The following is a 26412-nucleotide window of genomic DNA, read 5'->3' on the forward strand; positions in this document are numbered from 1 at the left end:
GGGCCGATCTGCGTAATTTTTTTTTTGCTGAACGCAGCTAGCACTTTGCTAGCTGCGTCAGCACACCGATAGCCGCTGCCCCGCGCCAATTCGCCGCTATCCGCGCCGCCGCAGAGCCCCCCCCCCTAGACCCCTGCGCTGCCTGGCCTATCAGCGCCAGGCAGCGCTAAGGGGTGGATCGGGTCTCCCTTAGACGTCACGGCGTCCATGACTTCTTTGAACGGGATTTCCTGATCGCCTATCGCCGGAGGCGATCGGAGGGGCTGGGGGATGCCGCTGAGCAGCGGCTATCATGTAGCGAGCCCTAGGCTCGCTACATGATTAAAAAAAAAAAAAGCAAAAAAACGGCAGCGCTGCCCCCTGGCGGTTTTTATCAGACCGCCAGGAGGGTTAAAGGGAACCTTAACTGAGAGTGATATAAATGTTTCCTGTAAACAATACCACTTGCCTGGCAGTCCAGCTGATCTCTGTGACTGCAATAGTGGCTGAATCATACCCTGAAACAAGCATGCAGCTAATCCAGTCTGATTCAGTCAGAGCACCTGATCTACATGCTTGTTCAGGGGCTGTGGCTAAAAGTATTAGAGACACAGGATCAGCAGGCGATTCAGGCAACTGGTATTATTTTAAAAGGAAAAATCCATATCCTTCTCTGTTTAGGTTCCCTTTAAGGATTTGTAGCATAAAAGCCAACTCACATTGGCTAGGAATCGAACCCAGGTCTCACTATGTGGTGGGCAAGCACCCTAACCGCTGTACCACAACAGTACTAACTGAAGCCGGCCTAGCATTTACTATTTATGCTCAATACAAGAGAAAAAGTAGACAGTAAGCCAGCACCTATTCAGTAGGAGACCTTAGGCAAGTCTTCCTAACACTGCTACTGCCTATAGAGCATGCCCTAGTGGCTGCAGCTCTGGTGCTTTGAGTCCGCCAGGAGAAAAACGTGATATAAATGTTATTTGTCTTGTCTACTTTCGCGAACCGAAAATCGGAGGTTCGTGACATCTCTAAACATAAGCTGATGAGACATACAAGTGTTTCGATAGTCCTAATCCTAAATAGTAATTTCTTGGACTCTCCCGAGTCTAAATAATAATAATAACAGATTTGGGGGAGGGACAGAGAATACCTGTACTCTTATGCGACAGTACAGTTATACTTTATATTGACCTAAGGATTTAAAATAAAATTAGAGGCATACGGGCTAAAAATGCAAAACACAAGTTGATTAATCAGCAAGCACTGCCAGCCTAAATGACCTGCACGCAGAATATAACAGTTTTTTTTAAATAACAAACATTTTAATCAGAATCAGAATCAGAATGAGTTTATTCGCCAAGCACGACTGGGTCATGCCCGGAATTGGGTTTGGCACTTTACACTTGCCCATAGTAAACACAGGAAGTACAAAATGACAAATATGCAGAGACAAAAAGTGCAGAACAGTCCATAGTGCAATCTGAATGCAAAAACAGGGGTGCAAAATGGGCAATAGAATACAGTAAAGTGATCAGTGTCAGTGTCCAGATTCAACATAGAGTTATGTTCGCTAGATTCAGTCAAGTGAGTTCAGGAGGTTGACAGCGGAGGGGAAAAAGGAGTTACTGTGCCTCGAAGTTTTTGCGTAGATGGCTCGGAACCTGCGGCCTGACGGTAGCCGGATGAAAAAGCGGTGACCAGGGTGTGAGGGGTCACCGGCAATCTTCAGTGCTCTGGAGCATAGCCTGGAGAGATGTAGGCAGTCGAATGAGGGGAGTGGTCTCCCAGTGATCCTTTCCACCGATCTAATGATCCGCTGAAGTTTGTATCTATCCCTGTTGGATGATCCAGTGTACCATACAAGGATCGAAGAGCAGAGGACGGACTCTATGGTGGCAGTGTAGAAGTTCGTCAGCCATGCCGAACTTCTTCAGTTGTCGGAGGAAGAAAAGCCTCTGCTGGGCTTTCCTCTGAGTTAAGGTGGTGTTTTCCTTCCAGGTCAGGTCATTTGAGATGGTGGTGCCCAGGAGGTGAACGCTGGCCACTCGCTCAGCTTCGAAGCCATCAATGTAGATTGGTGGGGGGGCGGGAGCATGCCTCCTGAAATCTACTATCACCTCAACAGTTTTGGCTGTGTTAAGGACCAGTCTGTTATCCCTGCACCACTGGCATATTCATTAAACAGCTGGAGCTATATTTTTCTAATCTTCACATTCACATTAAATTAAAATATAATGCCAATGAGCTAAGCCACACATAAAATAATGTTGGGTCTCTGTAAAGAGAGTAGGACAGTGGAGACCAAGACTTTATCGTACTGCCAAAGCTGGTCCCATCAGCCCTATAATCAGTACTTCCCGAACACTACATAGATTGAAATGTATCTTCTGATCCACTGCACAGCATAGGCAGAATCACACTTCAGCTAAAATCTGACTGAACTATGTCAGAACCTCTACTCTGCAAGGGTTTCTTAATGCAATGCAACCCTTTACTTGTCTGGTCACCCAGTCAATCCGTATTTTCCACTCCAATACTTCTATCAGTGGTCTCTTCACCCTATATCAATCAAAACATTTATATTGATTTTAAGGGAATGCAGAGACTTCAAGCAGATATAATGCAAATTATATACTCTGTATCAGTGCTGTGTCCAGAGTACTATGATCTCAGTATAGTATACTCAGGCAGAAAATTAGCTTGGAAACACTGTTAAAGGGCTCCCTAACCTCGTGCCTTCTATAACACCAACCTTAAAGTAGACCTGAAGTGAAAATAAGCTTATGAGATAGTTAATTGTATGTATTGTACTAAAGGTAAATACAGCATAAAACCGACTCTAGTACTATATTTGTATCCGACAAATTTGCTTTGTAGAGTTGAAAAAAACCCAGATGTAATGAACTTTTCAGCACTGAAATATTTCCACAGCCAAATAAACCTCTTTTGGCTTCTATTTACTTTTCAGAAAATGGAACTGAATTTGGCAAGCTGACAAGCTCATTTGGATAGATAACAACTCTGTGTTTTTTAACACTTTCTGTACTGAAAAACGGAAAGGGAGCTCAGACAGTATCTAAGTAGGATACTACATGTACCTCTGTTTATCCTATCATGCCACATTTCACTTTAGGCATACTTTAATCGATACCTCCAACACTGCTCTTTCATCTGAGTCTAACCTTCATCTTAAAGGGTATCCAAGGTGACATGATGAGAAAGATGTGTAATTACATTGCCAAGCATACAAATAAATATGCTGTGTTTCTTGTTTTATGTTTCTCCTTGAAAGAGTTAAATATCAGGTATTCAAATGACTGTTTTTTTCCCGTTGGGACCTAGTCAAACTTTAGTGTAACTATCACTGATAAGGAATTTTACCGCCATAAAACACTTTCCATGAAGAGAACAGCGTTTGAGCGCTGGAAATAGATACAAAAAAGCTCAATAGTTTCTATATTTTAGGTTTTGGAACACAACGACTGTATCAGTCATATGAGACACTACAACATTAAACATATTTCTTTTAGCCAATGCACAAAAAATAAAACTGTGGGATTCTAAAAAAGTTAATTTTGTGGATAGGAGGACAGATACAATTGTTTATCTCATGAGTTAATTTTCCCCTTCACCATCAAATTTCCACAAGCTTTACATTTTATATAAAATATTGTTATGTTACAACAGTATTAAATGCAGGTCCGGATTTGTACTTTTTACCACCCAAGGCCACTATCACCAACCCCCCCTCCCTCCCCCCCGACAAACTGTAAACCCCCTACCACAGACATGCTTTTATTGGGCTCAGTTATTAATGTATTTAAAGATGTCTATTAATGATGCAATTTTACCGAACGATCAACCTTTCCGATTAATTGGATTGGACAGTGTTGATGGTGCCAAGCAACTATAAATGACCAATTTGTCATTCCTTTTATCAATCTGTTTTGTGGATTGATTACATCTAAAATGAGCTGAATGGTTATAATTTGTATTCAATTTATGAGACAAATTGATGATTTCCGCTCTAATAGTTTGAAGCTGGGTGGAGGGCGAAGTTGCCCAGGTTTGCTTCACCTTCATCTTAAGTCCCAGACACTTGCCCGACTGCTGCAGTTCACATGTTTGGCAGCTTGACTGCATGAGTGTGCCAGCCTTCAGCCCGCCCCTTGCTTCCTGGTGCCCTAGGCCATGGCCTTTGTGGCCTTGTCTGAAATCCGGCCATGATTAAACGATGATTTGGACACAAAAAAAGTAAAAAATAAATTATAATTAAAAAAAATCTTTGTAAGCAGTATTATTTTGTACAAATTATTTTTCAACGGAAAATAGAAATTTATTTTAAAAATCCCAGGAAGCCAAAAAACGTTATTGCTCACTGCAGCTATCCTTCCTCTTGCTCAGGAAAAACAAACAAGTGTAAACAAGTTATTGACTTGCACACTCAACAAAGTGATAAACTGTTAACTTCATCCTATACTTTCTCAGGGAAATATAGCTAGAGCTTTTAGCCTGGGTTTACAGTGGGACGTTGCGTTGTGTTCCCTGTTCAACAGGAAGACAATGCAACACAACAAAAAATTTGTATCGCACATTACCACTGTGTTACATTGCATACATTAGGTACAGTGAAACATACAGACATGAAAAGTATGCTTCCGTACTTGTAAAAGTGTGCATTTAGAGGTAATGCCTGCATGCAGTGCGTTACCATAACGCAGTACATTACACCGTAACGCTAACGCCACACTGTGATTTTCCCATAGACTTATCATTGCAGTGCGGTAAGCAGCGTTATAAGACTTTCTAATGCGCAATCATAATGTTCCACTGTGAACCTAGCCTTAGCATAAAATAAGGAGAGACTTATATTACTCTAACACATCAAATATATAGTCCACGGCTATCCCTCTTATGAAAGCAAGTCCCTCTTTACTTCTCTAGTATTGCTCTGTTTGGTCTGGCAAACCAGTCTGAATGAATACATAACTTTACATCTTTATTATTTCCATAAAATCAACAATACCTAAGGGCCCCCTATAAGATTTTTTTATAATCTTGACTTGTGGACACATTTTGAATGCTAATTGACCATTCATGGGTGATTTCAGCCCCTGCTCACCGTCACCTCATCCTCTGTCTATATATACTGTAGATCCTCAAAGCAAACACCAATATACTGTATATCAGGTGTACAAGCTGTGTTTCATAACTCTTAATGAACATTTCATCAATTAACACTAGAATTACCGAGTTTTCTATTTTCTGTTGCAAGGCTAGAGGTGTTATTCACCCCTGCTGAGATGTTCACAGGTCTTCAGGGTTGATTATCTTCAATCTATTGTTATGCAAACCACCCATTACCTGTGAGGCCTCCACATTTCCATTTCTTTACACAAAGTAGCTGTGTGAGTGTTGGAAACCTTCAGACATGCCTGCCGTATCTATACAAAATATCCCCCACCCCACAATTACTGACCTGCAAATATTACAGACAAACATTCACAATATATGGAAACACAAGTCTTTTATAAACAATTGTGTGAAAACAGAATGAAAAGTTGCTGATACAATGACATGAATACAATGAAAACTTGCTAACACTTCAGTCTCCAATGTATGTTTGTACACAAATAGGGCTTGATTCACAAAAGAGTGCTAAGTGTTAGCACGTCCGTTTTCGTGCGAATTTTGGGCAGGGAAGCACTATACAAAACGACTCACCTCCCTGGTTCCAATCGCTGCTCTCTCACCGCCAGTCTCCTCTCTGCACAGAGTAGACGCTGATACACACACAGGAAGCAGCGTGTGTATCAGTGTCTATGCTCATTGGCATCGCTAGCGCTGTTTTGGGGGGCCCATGCCCCAACATTTTCTGGGGTGCCCCCAATCTATTTCCAGGAGGTGCCCCGACCAGTTAGAGCGGGCGCTAGCACCCAGCGGACACCGCTGATATGCGGAAGTGACATCACTTCTGCATATTTGCGCCCAGCGCCCACTCTAACTGGTCAGGTCGCTGCTGGCTGCGAGATGAGGGGGCGCCTGTCACTCACTATCTAACCTGGGGTCCCTGCTGTCACTCACTATCTAACGGGGGTCCCTGCTGTCACTCACTACCTAACTGGGGGACCCTGCTGTCACTACCTAACTTGTACACACATACAATTTTGATTAGCCAATTTTAGCTCTGTTCATCAAATTCATTGTCTGTTTGCCCACTTACTGCATGGGGGTGGTAAAATTGGTCAGTGATTGACCAATCAAAATTGTGCGTATACATCTTTGATCTATGCCCAGAGGTGGCCTTACAGTACGCGGGGCCTGGGGCGAGTGTCATATGCGGGGCCTAGAGACATATGCCATTGTGGATTGCTGGTCAGGCAGTCTGGCAGCGGGGACAGCTGCGGTGGCCAGGGGGGGGGGAGGAACGACCGCACAGGTGCCCCCGATCTCCAAGGACCCAGTCATTCAGGAGACATCTGACAGGTGTTCAGGCTGCTGCATGGGTGTCAGAAAATTTTGCCACTCCAAGGACACTGCAGATTCCATTCCCTTGTGGGCACTAGCTGCAGCTTGCGTTCTTTGTTCCCCTCCTCGTCCTGGGTTTGCGGAAGTCAGTCTGTCGGCGTGGAACTGGCTAGAGGAGGAGGAGGAGGATGTCAATCTCCTCTCTAATGTCTCCACAAGGGCCTGCTGGTATTCTTCCACAATGTTATATACTGGTGACGGAAGTACTACTGATCCCAGCAGTACACGCTGATTGGCAGTACAGTGGCAGTACACAATGTTATATACTGGTGACGGAGGTACTACTGATCCCAGCAGTACACGCTGACTGGCAGTACAGTGGCAATACACAATGCTATATACTATGATATATACTGGTGACGGACGACTGGCAGACAGTACAGTGGCAATACACAATGCTATATACTGGTGGCGGAAGTACTACTGATCCCAGCAGTACACGCACGCTGACTGGCACTACAGTGGCAAATATAGTATGACTAGGAGGCTGGGGGGTCCTGGCTAGCCTAGCTGGTGAGAGAGAATCTAACCTGCCTGCCTACCCAAAGCTAAACCCAAACTCAAGTGCCGGCGAAATGACGCGGATCGGGTATTTATTTACCCGAACCACGTGACCCGCTCGGCCAATCACAGCGCGAGCCGAACGTTCGGGGAACGTTCGGCCATGCGCTCTCAGGCCGAACATACGTTCGACCACATGGCCGAACGCATGGCCGAACACCACGAGGTGTCCGGCGAAGCCCGATTCGAACCTGAACGATGAAAAATCCGGGCGAACCCGAACAGTGGCGAACACTGTTCGCCCAACACTAACTATAACCACATGAAGGTATGTGAATTTGTGTATAATTTCACACCAGTGCTCAGTGGCGTCGCTAGCGCTATTTTGGGGGGCTCGTGCCCCCAACATTTTCTGGGGTGCCCCCAATCTATTTCCAGGGGTGCCCCGGCCCCGCTGTCCCCCCCTCCCCCCGGCCGCCGCAGCTATCCCCGCTGCCAGCCAGCCAGCAGCGTCAGACCTCGATCAGCCGGCGACCAGTTAGAGCGGGCGCTCGCACCTAGCGGACACCGCTGATATGCGGAAGTGACATCACTTCCGCATATTTGCGCCCGGCGCCCGCTCTAACTGGTCAGGTCGCCCACTGATCGAGGTCTGACGCTGCTGGCTGCGAGGTGAGGGGGCGCCTGTCACTCACTACCTAACGGGTGTCCCTGTCACTCACTATCTAACCTGGGGTCCCTGTCACTCACTATCTAACCTGGGGTCCCTGCTGTCACTCACTACCTAACTGGGGGTCCCTGCTGTCACTCACTACCTAACTGGGGGTCCCTGCTGTCACTCACTAGCTAACTGGGGGTCCCTGCTGTCACTCACTACCTAACTGGGGCTCCCTTCTGTCACTCGCTACCTAACTGGGGGTCCCAGCTAATGTCCCACCATTGCTAAGTTCATGTAAATGGAATTTTTGCGTCTTGCGCGATTGTGAATTTTCATGTGAAACGATAACATTTTCGCGTGCAAACGAGAATTTTCATGCGAAACCAATATCTATAAACGTTATCGATACACACCAAGCCACTCACTCTGCTCCTCCAATGAACTTCGCCTGACCATTCCCCGCATCACCCAGTCCCATGCACACCTCCAGGACTTCTCAAGAGCCACTCCAACACTATGGAACTCCCTACCTCCACCCATTAGGGCAGACCCCTCCTTCAACACCTTCAAGAAGGCCCTCAAAACTCACCTTTTCACTCTGGCCTACTACCCCTCACAATTGCTCTAAACCCACAGCTGAACTCTGGTCCCCTACCTCTCCCTCTAGATTGTAAGCCTTTGGGCAGGGTCCTCCTCCTTTTGTGTCCTACCTAGTCATGCACCTCCATTACTGTGAACCCATGCTATGCATTTGAGTGAACCTAACTTGCCTAATCTCCATGCTCCCATCCAGTGACTGACTAAGCATTACCTTGTACTCATACTGTGCTGTGTGATCTGGTTTTCTTGTATTCCTGTATTGTCATATTGCTGTATGTCACCCCTAAATATTGTCTGTAACCTAAATTAATGTTCAGTGCTGCGTAATATGTTGGCGCTTTATAAATACAATAAATAATAATAAATAATAATAATACCTCTCGCTGTGCAGTGTCTTTTGCAAGCTGAGGAAGTTCACACTGGACTTTATTCACCATGCCCAATAGCGTTGTTTTGCACTGCAGCAGTCTGTGCGACAGTGACAGTGAAGTAAAGAAATTGTCCATCATGGGTTTATATAAATATCATATGTATTATGGCAATGACAAACCTTAGCAGACTTTGTGGGTCCAGCTTGCGCAGTGAAGCACGAGTGACTTGCTACTGCACTGGGCACTTCAATGACCTCTACCCACACAGTGCACATTGAACATAGAGTAAACAAATGCGCAAGGCCTCACAGGTAATGGTTGTGTTTTCAGAACAAAAGAAAGAGAACAATGGAGCTGATGGCATGTTACAAAACTCAGCAGGGGTGCTACTAGGTGTGAGCTCCAGGGAATTTACGCAAATCTGCGCAGCCCTGGTAAATCTAGTGTTAACAACCTACATTACTAGACTGATATTTATTCAGTATGCAATAAATATCTCACAATGCAAAGCTGGAGGGTTGGTCACTTAATACAGCCTATTTATTAATGGAGTCATTTACGTACACCAATTGTTCCGCAGGGTGCATGAGGTCTTGCAGCAAATCTTAAATTCACAGAGAGCTTATGGATTTTGAAATCACGGATTGAGAAGGGGCCATGTCCTTACAGTGTGTATAGGTACTAAGCTGTTAGAACTTTCACTTTATGTGTACATTTGGGATCAGTGGAAGTAGGACTTTATATATTGTTCCCTTGAACATGCTAAATTTATGAGCTCGAGCCCGGTTTCACACTGCAAAGTGGTGGGGTGGCTGCCGCGCCGCACCGCCAAAAAGAGGACTTAAAGTGGAACTTCAGCCTAAACAAGCATACTGTCATCAAGTTACATTAGTTATGTTAATTATAATAGATACGTAATATAATCTCTTACCCACCCTGTTTTAAAAGAACAGGCAAATGTTTGTGATTCATGGAGGTTGCCATTGTCATTGGGGCAGCCATCTTTTTGGTTGAAAGGAGGTGACAAGGAGCAGGAGACACAGTTCCAACTGTCCTGTGTCCTGAGCACCTCTCCCAGTTGCACACGCTAGGCTTCAAATGTCAAATTCAAAATGTAAAAAAAAAAAATTGCACCAAAACAGCAGAATGAGAACAACAAAATCAGAAATCTCATCATGCTTTGCACAGCATCAGGGGAAAAAAGCCCGGGAAGTTTTCTTCTGTGCAGCTAAAAATGATGCTTTGGTAAGAGAAACAAAGTTCTGATGCTGTGAAACTGTTAAATAAACACCAAGCCTTTTCAGTGCTGCTGAGTCGATTTTTAGTCCGGAGGTTCACTTTAAGGGAATCCCGTGTTACTACGGCCATTAGGCCAAGCAGGAAGTGAAGCGCGCTTGCAGTCACTTCTTGTTTCAGAGTATGCGGAAGTGCACGGAAGCGTATTGTAAAAATACGCTTCAGTGCATGCGTGCCACGACATCGCGTCAGTAATTTTTAAAAAATCCCTGCATTGCCATAGACTAACATGACTTCCAGACCAACACAGATCGACGCAGAAGCCGCACATTAACTTGGGCCTAGTGCACACCAGAGCGGTTCTGCTGCGGTTTGCGATCCGCTTGCGGGTGCGGATCCGCTAGGGTAATGTATTTCAATGGGCTGGTGTACACCAGAGCGGGAGGCGTTTTGCAGAAACGCATACTCCCGGGCTGCTGCAGATTTTGGATTGCGGATGCGTTTCTGCCTCAATGTTAAGTATAGGAAAAATGCAAACCGCTCTGAAAAACGGCACTTCAGAGCGGTTTGCCAGGCGTTTTTTGTTACAGTAGCTGTTCAGTAACAGCTTTACTGTAACAATACATGAAATCTACTACACCAAAAACGCTTCACAAAACCGCAAAATGCTAGGTGAAACGCTACAGAAAAAGAAGAAAAAGCGTTTCAAAATCTGCTAGCATTTTGCAGATCTGCTAGCGGTTTTTGGTGTGCACCAGACCTTAGTTCTGGACCAGCGTTGGGGATGTGGCAAAAATATCATTTCTGTTGTGTTGCACCGTACAGTGGCAGTATGAAAGTCTCCATAGACTTTCATTGCCCGGCGGTGGGTGCAGTAAGAATACTGCATTTCCCCGGTGTGAAAGGGCCCTTAGGAATTACTTGGACGCCTGTTGTTCCATGCAGACAAGGGCATTTAGAATATGACATAGAGGCTCTAAATATGAGGACACCCCTTTCACTTGTTGTAATGAAATACAGTGGCCCATATGTAATTAACCTTTTCTCCTGACTTTTCTCCTAGGTGATAATTTCACAATTTGTTGTCAATTACATGCCTTATAAACCACCAGCAAGCAAGAAATTATTCAAACTAATTTCTGTAGTACCTTTTTTTATCTACTTTTTGATACTTTAATTGCACAGTGCTGAAAAATTATTTTAAACAGATGAAAAATTATCTCCTAGGAGAAAATGGAGGAAAAAAGGTTAATTGCATATAGTCCAGTGTGTGTTGTTGGTTTACTGGCTTAATAATAAAGATATTACTACCTATTTATCCTAAGATATTTACTATAGGATATTGTGTTATTATGATAACATTATTGTTTTTCATACTAATGTGCACATACCAGCCCTTGTGTGTGATCTTGAGTCCAATGTTGGCATGTGGCACATTGGCCCTTATTTAATTATGTTTTCTCCTATGGGATATTTTTAAACCTTGTCAATAAAATACCTTTTAAGCCACCAGTAAGCTAGAAAATACTCAGTGGTATTTTGACTTTACTTTTCCACCTACTGTGTGTACTTTTATAATTGCAGAGTGCTGAAAAGTTATTTTAAAGAGAAGATGAAAAATTATCTCCTAGTAGAAAACTTAGGAGAAAAAGTAAATTGTATAAGGGCAATTGGCCCGATCCAATTCACTTTTTCTCCTAAGTTTTCTCCTGGGAGCTAAATTTTCACCTTCTGGGCCATATGCAATGAACGTTAATGAACGATATTTCCACAACTTGCTAAAAATAGGCACTTTAAACTACCACCTAAAAATAAAACACTCAAAATAATTTCTATAGTACTTTTTCACCTACTTGTTAGTACTTTTTCAGTTTCAAAGTGCTGAAAAATTATTTTAAACAGAAGATGACAAATTATCTTCTAGGAGAAAACTTAGAAGAAAAAAGTTAATTACATAAGGACCATGGAGTAGATGCACAAAATTACAGTAATATTGACATGCACAGACGGTGCTCAGCAGAGACGGTTCTAGCTACAATGGGGCCCCTGGGTAAAAGTAACCTGGGGACCCCCCTGAACTTGGACAAGGTGAGTGTCCCCACTGCCTCCATAATGCACCAGGGGAGAAGAGGGAGGGGCTTGGCCACATAAATTATTGGGGTGATAGGGACACTTTGGGTGCCTCTATAGATGCTGGGGCCTTGGGACAATTGCCTCCTTTTCCCCTATGGTAGCTCCATCCCTGGTGCCCGGCAATATTACCCTAACTATCAACACTGTGTACCGCACCGCAAGTTATGCTATTAGCGTGACCCGCGGTACTTGACTTTTGCAACATTTGCTATGGTAATGTGCATTACGACCATTATTGTTAGTAGCACACCGTTTTTATTGTACCGTAGCAATGGTCATGCTAGTCTAGTACCACGAGTCACGCTAAAAGAGTAACTTATGGTACACAGTGACAAACGTGAGGGTAGTATTGCCTTGCGCCGTCTGTGCACAGCAATATTTATTTTATTATTTATTTATTTATATAGCACTGACATATTACACGGTGCTGTAAAGAGTATATATTGTCTTGTCACTAACTGTCCCTCAGAGGGGCTCACAATCTAATCCCTAATATTACCACAATTTCGTGCATCTACCCCATGGAGTCTTATCAGAAGTTGTATAAATACATAGGTAGCCCTACATAGGAATAGGAACATAAAGTAACAAGAGACACAGCTTCAATATGTAGAAGCCAGCTATAGATCTACAGCCCAAAGGCTAATATACACGCCTGACCGCTGAGACTGATGAAAATGACTGCCTCAGTCAACAATTAAGCAAGCATGTGCATGGCAGCCCCCAACTATGGACCTCCAACCCCCAAGTAATCCGCCCGGTAGATCTACTCATCTGGTCATTGGCCAACTTGTTTGAAGATGGGGCTCCCTCACCCGCCGCACCCGTCACATGCGCGCCGCTCCACTGTCCCTCCACCCCCCCCCCCCCCACATACTTACAGTATGCATCATCAGCTACACAGTTGACATGGGTCTGTACCAGCTGAGCAATGTCGCCCAAGGAGATCGGGTACCTGTCCCCGAAGGATAACATTAAGCAAAGGTGTGTACACACCTTACTGGTATTTGTTTGCACAGGCAGACAACAACCTACTACTTTTCTTTCATGAGGGATAACCATTAAGAAAAAACAAAAAAAAGACAACCAGCTCTACCCAGATCACTGTGAGATCTGGAGTGGAATGTTTCAAACAACCCAGCTACTGGAGTTTTTTTCAGTATCCAGTCAGAACAGCTCCCACGATGCTCTGACTGAGATCAAATAATGAGACAAAAACACTGTTTGGTTACAAAGATATTAAATAAAGACAAAATTCCTTTTTTCAGTTGGAAATTGAATCAAATATATACATTTCTCAAGCTGTGGTGCCGTAGGGAAACATTTATTTCTTTGTTTAAAGATGTTCTTTGCTAATATGGTGTGCTTGCAGCGTACCCACCTGTTCCACGTCGAATGTTAAAAAAAAACAAAGCTAAGAAATATGAAAAAAAACTGCTTTATCTAGGGACTCAGTTGTGAATAAAGAGTTTATTCATAGCAGTGCAGATAAATTATTTAATGCGTGTGTCAAAGTAAGATAGCCAACATAGCAAGTTTAAGATTTAAAAGATTGAAAAGTTTAGCTCTAATTTTTTTTAGCCCTTCCACATTTTTAATGATGGTATTTCACACAGAGAATTGGAGATTTCGCCTCTAAAGATATTCTGCATACCTGAAAACACTGTCAGTATTCTTGGTAAACTACTGCTGAGATTATAGCAATGAAGCCACCGCGACTTTGAGCTATATACAGTTAGTCTGTCAAAGAGTGCCTTTGAAGTGTGCATAATTGTGTTAAGATGATAGAAATAAATGTATATGTATCCAGAGTATCATGGAGTGCATTAAATAAATTGTGACAATAAATGTAATGATGACAAAACATAATGGGCCCCGATCTAATTCAATTTTTCTCCAAGTTTTCTCCAAGGTGATATTTTTTTAAAATTTTAACAATATAATACCTTTTAAGAAACCAGCAAGCAAGAAAATACTTTTGACAGTACATTTTTACCAACCTTTTTGTACGTTTCCAATTGCAGTGCTGAAAAGTTGTTTTAAACAGAGGTCCATATGCCATTCACTCTTCTCCTGCATTTTTCCCAAGAGATACTTTCTCCACAAAGTTACTTTCCAGCACTTTGCAGTTGAAAAAAAGTGCCAAAGTTATTTTGAGCAATGTCTGTCTTGTTGGTGGCTTTAAATGTATCGTATTGAAAAGGTGTAAAAATATATCTTGTGAAAAAACTCGGGGAAAAAGTTGCATAGGGGCCTTTTTGTTCTGCATTGTTCAGAGTATCCAGATAGCTCATGGTGAACCAAGAACCACTAAGATATTATAAGGGTAGAAATGTGCCTAATGTACCTAAAAGCCATGTTACGGGAAAAAAAAGCTATGCTTACAAAAGGTATTTGCAACTATTCATCTAAATGTGAGTAAGAAAAATCTCCCATGAACAATTGCTGCTTAATATGCTAATTATATCTTGATTCCACTAAAATTGACACACATCTGAACCACTGGTGTTTACAGAGCCATTCTTACATAGTTACATAGTTATTTTGGTTGAAAAAAGACATACGTCCATCGAGTTCAACCAGTATAAAGTACAACACCAGCCTGCTCCCTCACATATCCCTGTTGATCCAGAGGAAGGCGAAAAAACCCTTACAAGCCCCTAAAGGGAAAAATTCCTTCCTGACTCCAGATGGCAATCAGATAAAATCCCTGGATCAACATCATTAGGCATTACCTAGTAATTGTAGCCATGGATGTCTTTCAACGCAAGGAAAGCATCTAAGCCCCCTTTAAATGCAGGTATAGAGTTTGCCATAACGACTTCCTGTGGCAATGCATTCCACATCTTAATCACTCTTACTGTAAAGAACCCTTTCCTAAATAAATGGTTAAAACGTTTTTCCTCCATGCGCAGATCATGTCCTCTAGTCCTTTGAGAAGGCCTAGGGACAAAAAGCTCATCCGCCAAGGTATTATATTGCCCTCTGATGTATTTATACATGTTAATTAGATCCCCTCTAAGGCGTCTTTTCTCTAGACTAAATAAACCCAGTTTATCTAACCTTTCTCGATAAGTGAGACCTTCCATCCCACGCATCAATTTTGTTGCTCGTCTCTGCACCTGCTCTAAAACTGCAATATCTTTTTTGTAATGTGGTGCCCAGAACTGAATTCCATATTCCATATTTTACATAGCCATACTAGTCCAATAAGCATGCAGCTGTCTGTGGAGATTGCTCAGTGCAAGGCATGGATTAATATGGCTGAGGTAGGGCTTGGACTTGGTGGCAATCCAGAAAGAAGCATATTTTTTGATGATCTAAAACATCAAACTCTGGCCCACAGCCATTAAATTTCACCCTCAAATGGTTTCCCCACTGTGTATTATGTTTGGCTCTCTATAGACCACCAGGAAGGGAAGCCATATGGGGGAGGGAGTGGGGGAAGCACTAGACACCAGGGAACTGTATATGTTGAATAGAGGAGTGATAAATCAGAAGGCCGGAGAAGCATGAAAGGGAAAGAGAGTAATAAAGCTTAGATTCTGGGACATATTCTAGTTAGTAAGGAGTCTGACCAGGTCACCAAACAAGTAACTCATGGGAGGAATTAGAAGTCATCAAGTGAAGTCCCTCTGGGGAGAGAAAATGGGTTGAAGGGGAAGGGGGAAAATGGAGGACCAGAAGCAAAGTTTTATAGAAAGGCTGTTCATACAAATAGATAATGTTACTGATGCTAGTGGTATAATCTCTAGTGCCTCTGAATTGAAGTTGTTTAAGTTGCCTGGTGTAACAATCAGATTTCCATAGCCTCCTCAAGAAGGGTTTAACTTTTAGTTACCACTACAGAAAAAAAAAACACAAAATTGACCTAGGTTTTCTTGAATAAAAAGAAAGGGATGTGTTAGTTCCCTAATGTGCCTCCTGGGAGGTAGGCACTCTGGGCTACTTTACAGAATGAATAGTGGTATGCATGGAAGTCCTTGCTGTTTTGGAGGATTTGTTCAGTGTAGTGGAGACATATGAGGACATAACAATAAATAAAAAGAGGGGATAGGGAAAGTACTAACAGGCAATGGCAAGCATATCAGTCTGTCATTCACAGTTAGGCCTTGTTTATGAATCCAGCTCATGCTTCTTCTCCTCTCTGCATTCTTGTTTGACTGGAGATCACACATGGATTCCTCCCTAGTCAGACAGTTCTAAATGCGAAGTCTTGGAAAACTGCCACTGATGGCATCATGAAAATCCCAAGAGCCAACGTCCTTTTACTTAGAACCATTATACCACCAAGGAATCTTGAGATGATGATTTTTTTAGAAGGGTGTGCAGAGATCCCTGTTCTCTGGTACTTGGAACCTTGAACTCTGCTGCTGGCAGCCTTTACTAACAGACAAAGGTTTTTTTGTACCAGTGCACCAGTTCAATGATAGGAGAGTGGATTGATTGGTGGATGCGGCCATTTAGGTGCTGTTTCTCATCTGGTACCTTAGGGTCAACACCCAACTGAGAAAAAGTATTCTAAAAACGGGTTGACTCAAAACATCAAATATTTATGTTTTACTGTACTATACCCCTTCTCTAGTCACCCTAAAGATCAGGTGAATGCCAGCTATCGATAATTCACTAAAAAATGCACAGTAGGATTGGCTGATCACTGTAGCATGGATATCAACTTGATGAAATTGTTTTATTCCTCTGTAGCATTGATGTCTCATAAATCTATCTAAAAACAAAGCCGAAGAGCACTCTATTTGGCTTAAATATATGTCATTCACACCCCAATCATTCACAGTTCAGCTAACTGGCCAGCTGACAACGGGTAAATCTCAGGCAGCAATATGTATTGTGGTAATGGAGACAGCCAGACGTGCCAGAACACTGTGCTGCCAATTCAATGATCCATTTCTCTTGTGAGCATGATGAAGTAACCAGTTGATAACAGACTGGCATTTGGATAAACCAAGTTCAAGATAAATATGGAAAGAATGCTTAGTGCGAGAATACAAAAATTCAAAAAAAAAATCATATTTGTTGTGTTCCTTTCTTCAGTAAAGGACAACTATCAAAGTTAAAGGTACACTATGGCGAAAAAGTGTAAAATTTAAAATATGTGCAAAAATATACAAATAAGAAGTACTTTTTTCGCGAGTAAAATGAACCATAAATTACTTTTCTCCTTTGTTGCTGTCACTTACTGTATATAGTAGAAATCTGACAGAAGCGACAGGTTTTGGACTAGTCCATCGCTCCATAAGGTACTCTCAGGGACTTATTTATTTTCAAAAGCACTTAGTGAATGGCAGTTGCTCTGTCCAACTGCCAAAAAACTGTGTAGCGAGCAGGGAAGCTGGCCAGCATCATTGTTTAAATTGTTTTTAGGGAATATGTTTATAAAGAATAAAAGCCTTGCTGAGAATTCCCTGTGAAGAGATGGACTAGTCCAAAACCTGTTGCTTCTGTCAGATTTCTACTACCTACTGTAAGTGAGTAAAGTGACATAAACATAGGAGAAAAGTAATTTATGGCTCATTTTACTTTGGAAAAAAATGTACTTCTTATTTGTCTATGTTTGCATATATTTTAAATTTTACAGTTTTTCGCCATAGTGCCCCTTTAACTAAAATTCTATATGCCACACATATTTCCAGCAAGTATTAGCAAATAGCAATACAAAGGCTTTTTTTCATCTTCATTCTTTATGTGTAGAAAATATGACATTTACAGAAGGCAGTTTTCCCTGTGGGCATTACTATGGAGGACTGTGCCCAGCTCATCCAGCATACAGAAACAGTCTTCACTGTCTGTAATCCTGTGATAGAAATGTGTGAAAATTAAGGTATAACGCGCCACTTCAAATTATGTCCAAAAACACATATTTAATTGCACATTCAATAGGACACACGTGCACTCAGGCACCAAAGAGTACATCACATAGGAACACAGCATAGTTAATTGTGTGCTAGGCACTGTACATACACATGTCTATCTCATCATGTCACGGGTCACTTCGGGTATCCTTTAAAGGAAAATACAATTATTATTTTTAATATAAATCTTGTCAGCTCCAAGAATAAGAAAAATTATAGATAGAAATTAAATGGTATTATAAATGTTCTTTACTCCCTATAATAAGAGTTTTTTTTCTTGCTGACTTTAATCCAGTTGGAGATATTTATCAACTTTCTGTCTAAACAGGAAGTGGGAGAAATTTGCCAAATGAGGACACAGGGACAATGCAAAAGAAGTTTTCATGTTTTTCTACACTATAAAAAATCTAAAATGCTTTTATTTCGAAGTTAGATTTTGATTAAATAATTAGTAAAAAGTATTATCATGAGAATTCCTGAAGTAGTTACCATAAATATGTCCAATATAGTTTGGCACAAAAACTGAAAGGATTTGCTAGTTATGTAACGATAATATTGAGAATAAAATACATATTACCGATTGGTTCTGCTTAGCAAGCACATTATTCCAAGTCGCCATTTCTTGTGCCCTGAAATGTCTTTCAAACACGTCTGGTATAAACATGTGGTAACATTTATGGTTCCTAATACAATATTTCCCAACCTTGTTATTTTTCTATGAAAATATCCCGAGGCATTACATTCATTGCTCTATTACTCATGTGTGCTGACCTGGAAGGGCTGGAATGGACTGTACCTTCTTACTGCAAGCCTCCCTGACAGCTTGAAGAATGCCAAGTCTTCCACGGAAAGCCACATGACACTTAGGTTATTCAAATCTCCATGAGCAATGTCAACCTTCATCCTCTGCATCTCATTGAGTTCACAGCAGTGCTTCATACTTTTTGTATTAGAGCTTTTGTAAAAGGAGGGACTTATGATTGACTTTATTCAATAAACTATGCAAGTAGGAAAGCATTGATAGCCAGTTCACAGTAGTCTGTGTTCAGGAAGATTTGCTGCATAGACATGTTATAATGTAGCTAAATGCACATTAACTGCAATGAATGAAAGTTCCAGCTGCTTGGCTGAGGCTTTGAGGTTTACATGGGGCTCACTCAGGACAGCTGCTATGTCAGAAAGGTGTAGTAGGTGGAGGAGAACCGTTTGCTAAAGATTACCAACACTCAATGCAGTGCATATGTAGAGGCTATCATTACCAGCAGCACAGAACCAATAAATAGTTAATACAGCTGTTGAAGGAAGCTCTCTGGTGGGTCCCTCTGATTCAGGGTCAACAGACCTCCCCCCCTGTTTGCAATGATACTGACTGTTGGAACCAGGAGCTGGTAACAAGATTGCTGGTTTTCTGTACCAGTTGGAGGCAGCAGCATGTGAACCTCTGCAGGTTATTCTACTTAAAGAGGAACTCCAGCCTAAACAAACATACTGTCATTAAGTTACATTAGTTATGTTAATTAAAATAGATAGGTAATATAATCTCTTACCCACACTGTTTTAAAAGAAGAGGCAAATGTTTGATTTCATGATGGCAGCCATCTTTTTGGTTGAAAAGAGGTGACAGGGAGGGAGCATGAGACACAGTTCCAACTGTCCTGTGTCCTGAGCACCTCTCCCAGTTGCTAGGCAATGTGAATAACATAGGAAATCCCATCATGCTCTCCACAGCATCAGGGAAAAAAAGCCCAGGCTTTTTTTCTTTGATGGGTGGAGCTTAGCTAAAAATGCAGCTAAAAATGATGCTTTGGTAAGAAAAACAAATGTTCTGATGCTGTGAAACTGTTAAAGAAACACCAAGCCTTTTCAGTTCTCTGAGTAGATTTTCAGTCCAGAGGTTTACTTTAAAGAGAATCTGTAAGCAAAAAAAAGGTTCCCTTATGGGGTACATACCTCGGGAGGGGGAAGACTCTGGATTCTAATGAGGCTTGCCTCGTCCTCTTCAGACTTAGGGATCCAGCGCTGGCAGCCCGCGAACAGCATGCAGCAATATTTACCAAGCCTCACACCTGCACAGCCGCAGTACAAGCTTCCCCGTGTGTAAGCAAGAAACGGCCGATGCTTATAATAGCCACGCGGTAGTGATGATAATGAACATAGTAGCAGCCGCGCTAGTAAAATATCATGGTAGCGATACATCACTATCGTGCAGCTACTATAAGCATCGACCATTGCTTACTTACGCATGCTACGCTGCCACTAGTGCATGTAGAGATGTCTTTAAGTTGCACTACATTATTAACGACCGTAAGGGGATATAGCCCGCACTGTTGGAGCACGTTACTGCTGATCAATCAAGGCCTATTTCCCCAATTAAAAACTCCTGCCAGCTGAAGCGCGTTACTGTTGATAAATAAAGCTTATAATTCAATGTCCTCGAACTTACAGAAGCGCTAATTGATGCCCCATAAGTCTCCCCTAAATTTTTTCCGAAATAAATTTGCTGTTTGATATGAGAGCCAACCACTATCCAGCAGATTAGGAATCAATTGACTTGACATATTGGGCTGTAAACGACCTGTGTATGGGCAGCCTTAGTTGTCCATGAAGTAAATGAAGCGATTGCTGCAGCAGCCACCGACAAGCATGAGTAGGAAAGAACTCAGTTCCTTTCTGGAGATTATTTTTCACTAATGATTTCATTCCTCCTCCTACCCCATTACAATAGCACACTGTATCCCATTCTCAAGAATCCAGGCTCCTCCCTCTCAGGTATTAGTAAAGAAGAAAATAAACCATTTTTAGTTTACAGCCTCTATAAAGAAACGGTTTTTTTTCTGGAGAACATTTCTTTTAGTGCGCTCATTCGGTTTATTAACTTATAAAACAAAGTTATAAGCCAAAGAAAAGTTTATGTTGGATCCGGTGAATATTGTAGGAGCCGAAGCCTTAAAATGCAGCATCCATAAGAATGTCAGCTCTTATCAGTTGGAAATGTTCAATACATATCTAATTCCGAGTGTTCCTGCTCTGCCTTTCACTTGTTCCAAACTACAGCATAAATTTCGCTGGGCCCTAATAACATTATTAATAGGTGAAGTTCACTTTCTGGCAGCGCTGGATAAAGATTCTTTAAAACTTATTCCAGGACAGTCCTACGGATTTATCAGTAATAGATCATGTGTGCAACAGTCTCCATTTCCCCTATTATTAGATGTGGTCTGGCTCTTACAACAGGTTTGTCAACCCCAAATAGCTAGTTATAACAGAGAGGGGGTTTAGAGCTAATGGAAAAATAAATGCAATACAAAGAACAAATTCATTTTTGTATATCAGGGCTCTCGGCACTGATATTAAAGTAAAGCTGAAGCTAAGCCAAGCTGTTTCTTAAGATTTGAATGTGGAAGAGCAGAATTCTCTGTCAGCTTTTGTGTCTGGGGAGAACTCCCCTCAGCCCCTGTCCTTACGCAGGATACAGTATATACTGCTTGAAGCTAAACTGCCACTTTTCTCCTTTTTAAAGTGAGTGTAAAGGCAAAAAACAAAAAGTCAGATAATTACCTATGGACAGAGAAGGCTCTAGAGCCTTCCCTGTCTTCTCTTGCTCCCCGCATTCCAGCGTTGTCACCCCCCATTGAGTGTACTAAAACAATTGGTTTAATACATATCTGTGAGCCCTTGGGTGGCTTAGGAAGCACTCATGTCCCCAAGTGCTTCAGAAGATGGGTGTTTCCTTACTGCGCATGCATTAACGTGCTTGTATTTATTTATTTGTTGTATTTATAAAGCGCCAACATATTACGCAGCGCTGGACATTAATTTAGGTTACAGACAATATTTAGGGGTGACATACTGCAATATGACAATACAGGAATACAAGAAAACCAGATTACACAGCACAGTATGAGTGCAAGGTATTGCTTAGTCACTGGATGGGAGCATGGAGATTGGGCATGTTGAGTTCACTCAGATCCATAGCATGGGTGCACAGTAATGGAGGTGCATGATCAGGTAGGACACAAAAGGGGGAGGACCCTGCCCGAAGGCTTACAATCTAGAGGGAGAGGTAGGGACACAAAAGGTAGGGGACCAGAGTTCAGCTGTATGTGCATTTGCACATGTGCAGTATGGCGCCACCCGTCTTCCTATGCACTCAAGGACACGAGTGCTTCCTAAGCCTTTAATAAGGAGACTCCAGATGACCATCCTGTAAATAGGTATGGGGAATCGTTTTTGACCCTTTATCTATTTTGTGTAAAAACATATATATATAAATGTATTTAAAAATCAAACAAACAAACAAACAACCTGTATCCTTTTGTTTGTTTTTTTCCCCTGCCCTTTCTATGTTTTCTTTTTTCTGCCTTTTTCCTCCCTTATATCTTTTCTGAAGAATCCCCCACCAGCCACAGCAACTTGTCAGACTTCCCCTTCTACCTCCTTTGCTGGGCACCTGAGAAGGATTCACATTGTTTTAATCTCACATTTAAGTAAGATGCAGCAGAGAGTGGCAGTTGTGGTCCCGGTGGGATGGCGCAACTGTGGTGGGGAGCAATGGTGCCAGGGAAGCCTGGCATGTAGTGGTGGTTGTCGGAAATGTGGTGGGATGCCTGGTGGCATGGTGCCCAGCAAGGTAGCCGTGGATTCAGTGGTTAACATGGGACTGAGGTAGCAGTGCTTTGCTCTTCAAAGTCAGCTGCATAGCACTGTACCTTGTTCTCCATTGCACGGCAGGTAGGAGCAATGCTCAGTGAATGACTGTCATTAGCCTGAAGGAGACTCTTCTCACGTAAACATCACTCAGGTTAAGTTGGCAAGTCTATGCTGCAGGAAAGGGCTAATGAAGAAGCTCATGATCATTAATTACGTGATTTGCTTGGAATCAAGGTAAACTGGTTTGGAGGTGCACGGTATATTGGTGACCACTTTTTCCACTACTACAGTATATCTACGTCCTCCGTGGCTTCATCTAAGCCACGAGGACATAGATATAAGTCATGTAGCAGAAGCAGTGCTGTTCAGGATTGGGCTTGTTCCTGTGCAAAACCTCTGGCACTATCTGATGCAGCACTAATTGGTGAAAAGGAATATATGTTCCCTGAGATAATAAGCAGGGTAGGTGTTTTCTCTAATGTTCCCACTGATATATATGGTAAAATACATGAGGGTGCTTCGTCTCTGGTTAACTTTAAATAAAAGTATTAGCAGGTCATTCTGGTTCCGTATTGTTTCTACAATAGAGGTATGAACGATATACAGTACCTTTCCATTAATAGACTCTATATACAGTAGATCACCAATATACCAGGCATTTTTGAAACAATTTACCTTATTCATTATTAGACTTAATTCCCAAAATTTACCGAGGAGTGCGACCATCCAGTTCTGGACTACACAGTACCCAGAAACCCTCCTTCAGGCCCTTTTGGTGGTTGCAGGCATGCAACCTACCCTTGTGAGTATAAAATCATGCTGCATTAAGGTGGCGTAGTAGTTAGCAGCACTCTCACCTTGCAGCGCTCAGTTCCCATGTTCAAATCCCAGCCAGGGCCCGCCGCCCTATCTGCACTGAGTTTGTATGTTCTACCCATGTATGTGAGGGTTTCCTCCCACATCCCAAAAACATTCAGATAAGTTAATTGGCTTCTCCCTAAAATTGGCCCTAGACTACAATACATACACCACACGATACGTACATAGACATAACTATGGTAGGGATTAGATTGTAAGCCCCTCTGAGGCATAGTTAAGTAACAAGAAATTATACTTTGTAATAGCTGCCACTGGACTCAACGGAATTCATTGGATCTGCCAGTGATCATACTACTAGCTAGTGGCTAACAACATAGTTGCTCATGTGTCATGGTCATTACTGAGTGACTCTGGCTGTCTCCTTCTCTCTTGTAACCTTAATTAGCTTCTCTTGGCTTGTTTTGTCTTGCATATCCTTAGTGCTCATCAAGTGTGGCACACAAGGGAACCACAGTCTGCCCGCTTGTTCCTGCATCTCCGTCTTGTTCTCTGTATCTCATAGTAGGATTCAGATGCTTCTGTTTTTTTGCCTGATGAAGCGGGTTGAAGCTAGTGTTGGGCGAACATCTAGATGTTCGGGTTCGGGCCGAACAGGCCGAACATGGCCGCGATGTTCGGGTGTTCGACCCGAACTCCGAACATAATGGAAGTCAATGGGGACCCAAACTTTTGTGGTTTGTAAAGCCTCCTTACATGCTACATACCCCAAATTTACAGGGTATGTGCACATTGGGAGTGGGCACAAGAGGAAAAAAAAATTAGCAAAAAGAGCTTATAGTTTTTGAGAAAATCGATTTTAAAGTTTCAAAGGGAAAACTGTCTTTTAAATGCGGGAAATGTCTGTTTTCTTTGCACAGGTAACATGTTTTTTGTCGGCATGCAGTCATAAATGTAATACATATAAGAGGTTCCAGGAAAAGGGACCGGTAACGCTAACCCAGCAGCAGCACACGTGATGGAACAGGAGGAGGCGCAGGAGGAGAAGGCCACGCTTTGTGAGACACAACAACCCAGGCCTTGCATGAGGGCAAGAAGCGTGCGGATAGCATGCTTTGTACCGCCATGCAGTCATAAATGTAATAAAGATAAGAGGTTCCATAAACAGGGACCGGCAACGCTAACCCAGCAGCAGCAGCAGCAGCACACGTGATGGAACAGGAGGAGGCGCAGGAGGAGAAGGCCACGCTTTGTGAGACACAACAACCCAGGCCTTGCATGAGGACAAAAAGCGTGCGGATAGCATGCTTTTTACCGCCATGCAGTCATAAATGTAATAAAGATAAGTGGTTCAATAAACAGGGACCACGCGGCAACGCTAACCCAGCAGCAGCAGACGTGATGGAACAGGAGGAGGCGCAGGAGGAGAAGGCCACGCTTTGTGAGACACAACAACCCAGGCCTTGCATGAGGGCAAGAAGCGTGCGGATAGCATGCTTTGTACCGCCATGCAGTCATAAATGTAATAAAGATAAGTGGTTCAATAAACAGGGACCACGCGGCAACGCTAACCCAGCAGCAGCAGACGTGATGGAACAGGAGCAGGTGCAGGAGGAGAAGGCCACGGTTTTTGAGACACAACAACCCAGGCCTTGCATGAGGACAAAAAGCGTGCGGATATAGCAGCAATGCTTTTTGCCGCCATGCAGTCATAAATGTAATACAGATGAGAGGTTCAATAAACAGGGACCGGAAACGCTACACCATCCCAGATGTTCATTGGTCATGTTACTTGGTTGGGGTCCTGGAGTGTTGCGTAGTCATTTCCAATCCAGGATTGATTCATTTTAATTTGAGTCAGACGGTCTGCATTTTCTGTAGAGAGGCGGATACGCCGATCTGTGACGATGCCTCCGGCAGCACTGAAACAGCGTTCCGACATAACGCTGGCTGCCGGGCAAGCCAGCACCTCTATTGCGTACATTGCCAGTTCGTGCCAGGTGTCTAGCTTCGATACCCAATAGTTGAAGGGTGCAGATGGATTGTTCGACACAGCTACGTCATCTGACATGTAGTCCTTGACCATCTTCTCCAGGCGATCGGTGTTGGAGGTGGATCTGCACGCTTGCTGTTCAGTGGGCTGCTGCTTCATGGGTGTCAGAAAATTTTCCCACTCCAAGGACACTGCCGATACCGTTCCCTTTTGGGTACTAGCTGCGGCTTGCGTTGTTTGCTGCCCTCCTGGTCGTCCTGGGTTTGCGGAAGTCAGTCTGTCTGCGTACAACTGGCTAGAGGAGGGCGAGGATGTCAATCTCCTCTCTAAAGTCTCCACAAGGGCCTGCTGGTATTCTTCCATTTTGACCTGTCTGACTCTTTCTTCAAGCAGTTTTGGAACATTGTGTTTGTACCGTGGATCCAGAAGGGTATAAACCCAGTAATTGGTGTTGTCCAGAATGCGCACAATGCGTGGGTCACGTTCAATGCAGTCTAGCATGAATTGAGCCATGTGTGCCAGAGTCCTACCAGAATCCTCATCATCCTCTTGTGAGCGTTGTGATAGTTGTTGTGATGCATCATAGTCGTCACCTTCCTCCTGGTCTGCTTCTGCTGACCATTCGCGTTGAATTGTGGAAGTCCAACGTGCACCGCTCTGGCCCTCGTCAGTGGTGGCATGAAATTCCTGCTCCAACTCCAGCTGTTCCTCCTCCTCTTCTTCGTCATAGCTGCTGGGGCCAGCGTTCCCTGAGGCGGATGGCCTGATGTTGGTACCATCACGCTGATCGTTTGCTCCTTCAGATTCCCCCAGTTGCATCATGACAGCCGTTTCCTTGATTTTTAACATCGACCTCTTCAGTAAACACAGCAGTGGTATGGTAATGCTGACTGAAGAGTTGTCACTGCTCACAAGCAACGTGGATTGCTCAAAATTTTGGAGGACTTGGCAGAGGTCCAACATGTTGGCCCAATCGGATCCACAGAAGCTTGGCAGCTGGCCGGATGCGCCTCGGTACTGCGCCGTCATGTACTGGACCACTGCACTCTTCTGCTCGCAAAAGCGGGCTAGCAT

This window comes from Hyperolius riggenbachi, chromosome 1 (genome assembly GCF_040937935.1).
Source record: "Hyperolius riggenbachi isolate aHypRig1 chromosome 1, aHypRig1.pri, whole genome shotgun sequence".
Taxonomy (NCBI): Eukaryota; Metazoa; Chordata; class Amphibia; order Anura; family Hyperoliidae; genus Hyperolius; species Hyperolius riggenbachi.